Here is a 6,000-nt window from a genome sequence, read left to right as displayed (position 1 = left end):
ACTAAACCCAGGATGCCATGCAGGCTCAATTGTCCTTACCTTCCTACCCGGGAGGGAAGGAACTGGTCTGACTCACCTTCCACTCTCCTCACTTGTGAATTAGCCTTGGGGTGACCCTATGACCCAAAGAGGGAGGCAGCTGGTCTGGGCTCAGAGCACGCTTCTAGGGAGTGAGTATGACAGTGCTCATGGATGGAATGTGGAGCACTGAGACCTAGGGTCTAAGCCTCTGGACAGAGGGGCTAGCCTGTCTTTCCCCTTGGTCAGTTCAGAGCTCTCTGTGTCTTCCGCATTCACAGCAGACTTTGAACTTGTCTCTTATTTTAGCCATTGTCCCAAGTGACAAAAAGTGCAGGCCTGAGTCACTAGTCCTGGCTCTGTGTGTGTCCCGACACTGTTAGACAGTGTTTGGCTATGAGCTATATGGTCCTGAATGCTTTCAGGGCTGTGTAAAGGGTTCCAGAGGGCCCAAGGTCACACAGGATATTCCGACTCTGCTCTTGCTGGGAGACCTTGGACCATTGGCAAGAGGGAGATGTGCCAACTCCTCCCACAGGGTACTCCAAAAAAGCAGTGACTACACCCTTCGGAGTTCACTTCCCATTTCCTGTTGATTGGGGTCTCAACCAGACAGGCATCCTCTCTCACCTCCCAATCACCATTTCCTCCTCCCGCCCCTCCCCCACCCCCACCTAATGAGAACCTGCTCCTACCCCCGCCGAGTGGCTTCCTCTTACTGTTCCTCCATTCTACTACAGTTAGGAGGGGCCATAATCCTCTGACTTTGTCTTACTTCTGGCGTGTCGGTCCTCTCCCCTCTGTCTTAAGAAAGCCCCGTCCCATCCTGAAATACCCCACCCTGCTAGATCCTCCTTTCCTAACTGAGGTTCAGGGACCCGACCCCCCACCCCCAACAAACTTGGCCTCTTTCAGCTCCCCTCCCTTGCGGGCAGAGGCAGGGCGTTCAAGTCCATTTAATCTTGGCAGAATGCAATTTCCTGCTTCAGGGAGCTGGCGGGTTTAGGAGGGCTTAATGAGGGGGGAGGGGGGAGACAGGGAAAAAGAGAAGCTGAGACAGGACTGAGAGATGGAGACAGAGAGTCCCTGAGAAGGGTGGTCCAGGAAGCCTAGGGGTGTGTCTGGGGTTGCCCCGGAGTGGGAGATCTTTGAGATCATACAAGGTTCAGCTCCCGGCTTCAGTCTCCCGCTGGTAGGTCAGGGCCCCCACCTGCAATGCTCTCTATGCCCAGCTATGAGGGTCAAAAGAAGGGGCATTGTCAACAAAATGTGGAGGGTCGGGGATAAGGACAATGTGTATGGTCAAGGGAGTCGTCCGGGCTCCAAAGGGTGGGGGGTAGAGATTTAGTGAAAATGTACAGCTAGCTTTTGCAGAGCTGTAGGTGGAATGTACTTGTTGGGTGGGTCCCGGGAGAGTGTGCAGCTGGCAGGTCCCAGACCCCCAGGGGGTGGGGTAGCTGCCAGGTTGGAATTTCAGCCCAGAAAGGGATGCTTATCTGTAAGCTGCCACCAAAGAGGCTGAGAAGATAAGGGACAAAGGGGCCTCTGAGGTGCCGGAAGCCTCACACCTGGTGGGGGCAGTGTAGCCTAGAGCCTGCCTGACACCTGGAACACAGACAGCCCCTCTGGGGAGACTGAGGCCGGCTGTCCTCCTGTGCTCCCTGCCCTGGATCCCTACGTAGCCCCCACCCCCAGCCCTGCCCTTAGGTGGTCTCCCTGGAACCCTACCTAGCCCCACCCCCAGCCCTGCCCTTAGGTGGTCTCCCTGGATCCCTACCTAGCCCCCATCCCCAGGTGGTCTCCCTAACCTGGCTCCTTAGAAGTGCTTAGTGCAGCTTAGTGCTTTGCTCCTGCAAAGGAGTCCCCCAGGATGTGGAAATAAGTAGTCTGGAGCTAAGCAGAGGATTCTCCAACCCAGGAGAGGCCGACGAAGGATGTTCCTACAAGGAAAGGCAGTGTGAGAGCAGGGTCCTGAGAATGGGGAAGCTGCCTAGGCTGGACTGCTGGGGAGGGAAGGGACAAAGCAAGCTCAGGGAGGCCAGACCAAGGCTGCCAGATGAAGCTGCCATGCAGCCTACAGCCAGAGCCCCACTCTTCCTGCGGTGGATGGCCTGCGGTGGATGGCCTGCAGTGGATGGCCTGTGGTGGATGGCCTGAGAAGCTGCTGATGTAAGTGACGTTCTCTGCCCCTTGGTGCTTTGGACAAGGCCCTCTCCCTGGGCCTCAGTTTCACCATGTCTGACCAAGGGTCATAACGTTTACCAAACAGGAGCCTTTGGAAGCAGGGGCCCTGCCTCGCCCAGCCAGAGTCATCGTGGATGCACTTGAATGCACCCAGGTTTAGAAGGAAACTACTAGGAAGGTAGGCAGAGAAGAAGGTACCCGGGACACTGTGGCCTTGTGTCCTCCCAGAAACCTTGAGATTCCCCCAGCTTGTCAGCATCTGTCCCATAGAGATGGTGTCCTGTCATTTTGGAGAGAGCTGACAGTCAACCAATAGAATGAACAAGGTTTCCACAGGTTGGGGGCCCCACAGGAGGGCTCATGGCCTCCATGAGCCTTTGTCCCCTTGCCAGAGGGCTGCCTGACTCTGCATCTCTGCTTCCCCTTTGACCAGTCCTGCAGCTGCCTCCACGGCTGACACTAAGCATCTAGCTTTACCTTCATACCGGCTCTCTGAGCCTTTTCACTTGTGTCCCTCTGTCAGAAGAGCTCCCTGCTGACCCCTAGAACCTCATCTTGCTGATTGCTATAACTCCTGGTTACTCACAGTTTGGAAGACAGAGACTGTGGCCTGTTTAAGGAGGGGGCGTATGGAACCCAGGAGTCCAAGGCAGTCTGCTTTGCTAACGCTGTGTTCCCATGACAGCCTGCAAACAGGTTCTCTCCCAGGGGGACAATGTGGCTGCCTTCCCTAAGGAGGTTCCAGTGAATGTGAGAATCATAGCTACTGTTGCAGGGCCTGAACACCTGACAGGCAGAGGCAGCAGCCGGTGGGCTCATAGCAGAGCAACCATGAGCCACCCCAACATAAGTACATCCCTGTGCCAGATAAGCAAACAGACTCTGTAGAGCAGGCTGGCCTCGAACTCAGAAATCCGCCTACCTGCCTATGCCTTCCAAATGCTGGGATTAAAGACATGCATCACCTCTGCCTGGCTGACCTTGCTCTTTCCTTTCTGGGGCTTCAGAAGAGCAATTCTGGGTAGTGTCCCTGTGTCCCTGGTATAGGCATTCTGGTCTCTTTGACACTAGTGGGATCAATAAGTTATAACTTGTGGGGGAGGGGATGTGCTGTATATAATAATGGCTGCTCTCAGAAATCTGTTCAGGGAGGTTAATTCGAATCTCCCACAACCTGGTGAGGAACAGATGTGTTCCCACTTTATAGATGAGGACTCTGCGGGCAAGTGAAACCCCTCTGCAGTGAGGCCCTGCCAGCAGCCTTTCTACACAGCTATGTAGATATTCTCTGGTCCCAACTTGTTCAGGAGGGGAGAGTGAAGACCTGTGATTTCAAAGGTCCCTGGGGCAGCCTGGCAAGCTAGCCAGGTGAGCTCTTCCTGCATCTGTCTGAGATCTGACTTCCTTGGAAGCTCTAGAATTCCCAAAACTGCTACATCAGAGCTGTGCCTGCCTTCTCTGGGCTCTGGCTTCACCGAACACCAGGCTCCTTCTTGTCTGGGCTGCTCTCCTGCCCTGGGGAACTCCGTTCCACAGTTAGAGTTGATGGTTCGGAGCCACCAAGGTATTCCATTCCTGAGGTGGCTCCTAGCTCTTAGCTCTTGACCTCAGAGCATGACCCTACCACTCTTTAGACATGGTTTCATTGAAATAGCAGGCCAAACTAAAATGGAGAAGTCCGTCTGTGTCACTTGGGAATGGAGGTTAACACGTGTGATGTTTACATAGGATGTCATTCATGTTCGCTTTAGGGCAGCGGTTCTCAACCTTCCTAACACTGCAACGCATAAGATATAGTTCCTCATGTTGAGGTGACCCCCCAACCATAAAATTATTTTCATTATGCCGGGCAGTGGTGGCACATGTCTTTAATCCCAGCACTTGGGAGGCAGAGGCAGGCAGATTTCTGAGTTCGAGGCCAGCCTGGTCTACAGAGTGAGATCCAGGACAGCCAGGGCTACACAGAGAAACCCTGTCTCGGGAAAAAAAAAAAAAGAAAAAGAAAAAGGAAAGAAAAAAAAAAGAAAAGAAAAAAGAATTATTTTTATTACTACTTCATAATTGTAATTTTGCTATTGTTATAAATTGTAAGTAAATATCTCTGCTTTCTGATGGTCTTAGGCGACCCCTGTAAAAGGGCCATTTGACCCTCAAAGGGTCACAATTCAAAGGTTGAGAACCACTGCCTTAGGAGATAACAGAACACAGGCTGACTGGATAAGCAAAAGGTGGCTTTTAGGGAGAGTATTTAGATCAGGTCAGAAGGACAGGGGGCCTATCAGGAGACAGGACAGGATATTGCTCATGCCTGGGCTCCTAGTCTTGTCTAATCCTCACCTCCCCACCTGAAAGACCCAGGATGGGCTCCATTATATCTCTAAGGCCCTACACCCTGAACAAGATTATGACCCACGACTGACCTCTCTGTGGCTAGCCCTGCTCAGTGGTTCTCCGGAGAATGCCACCTTTCTAAAGACCAACCCAGCCCATGATGGGAAATGCCATTCCCTGAAGTTCTCTGCCTACACGGAATCTCCTCTCAGTCTCCTCTAAAAGAGATTAAGATTTCTCTTGGAGGGGCTGGATACGCGGCCCAGCTGGTGGAGTGCTGTCAGTCTAGCGTGTTGAAAGCCCAGGATCCCAGCCCCAGCACGGTGTAAACTGAACGTAAAGGCTGATCCTTATGATTCCAGCACTCAGAAGGGAGAGGCTGGAGGGTCAGACATTCAGGACTAGTCTCAGCTATACACACCAAGTTCATGAAGCTTGGGCTACAGAAGAACCAGTTCCAATCTATTAATCAATTTAAAAAATGTTTTTAGGCTGGGCGTGGTGGTACATGCCTTTAATCTCGGTGGAAGGCAGAGGTGGGTGGATCTCTGAGTTTGAAACTAGCCTGGTCTACAAAGTGAGTTCTAGACAGCCAGGTTTATGTAGAGGAACCCTGTCCTTAAAATACAAAACAAAACAAAAAATTTTTTTAGATTTATTTTATGTGTATGAATATATATGTATAGGTATGAATATATGTGAGTACCTGGGAGTTGCAGATGGTTATGAGTCACTTTGTGGGTGCTGGGAATTTAAATCAGGTCCTCTGTAAGACCAACAAGTGCTTTTAACTATCAAGATGTCTCTCCAGGCCCAATAAATTATTGTACTAGAAAGCCGTGTTTAGCTGGAGTCCTTTGCTGCTGGAGGTACTGAAACCTTGGTGCCTGAGTTTGAGCAGGGACAGGTAATACTAAGGACAGTTCCTTCCCAGAAAGGGAAACTGAGGCTTGGGGATAAACCGTGAGAGTATCTCCAGAGTCAGGTTCAGTGTGACAGGCTGCCCCCACCATGGCTATCCTGAGACTGGAGAAAGCTCATGGGTTTCCTGGTTCCAGCCACAGGGCAGTCCTGTGCCTTTCCTCCCTCAGGCAGGACTGGGTGTCTGGAGAGAGGGACTGGTGGCTGCCCCATGGTTGGTGCAGGAACCGGAGGACTGAGACACCGTGGCTTAGACAACGGCAAGGAAAAATGCTGCTTTCTAAGAAAAAGCTGGGTGTGGAGCTGCATAATGCTAGGACATGAAGGTGGCATGGGATGCCCTAGCGTTCTTGCTTATTTGATCTATGTACGTCAGAACCCTGTAGTAAGGACTGCAGAGTTGGCTCAGTGGATAAGAGCACTTGCTGATCTCTCTAAGAACCCACAGCAGGCAGCTCACAACTACCTGTAACTCTAGTTCCCAGAGGTTCAACACCCTCTTCTGCCTTCCGAGAGCTCTAACATGCACACATACACATGAACACA

Source organism: Mastomys coucha, unplaced genomic scaffold (assembly GCF_008632895.1).
Source record: "Mastomys coucha isolate ucsf_1 unplaced genomic scaffold, UCSF_Mcou_1 pScaffold23, whole genome shotgun sequence".
NCBI classification, from domain to species: Eukaryota; Metazoa; Chordata; class Mammalia; order Rodentia; family Muridae; genus Mastomys; species Mastomys coucha.
The sequence above is the reverse complement of the archived record's forward strand: the minus strand, read 5'-3'. Positions refer to the sequence as shown.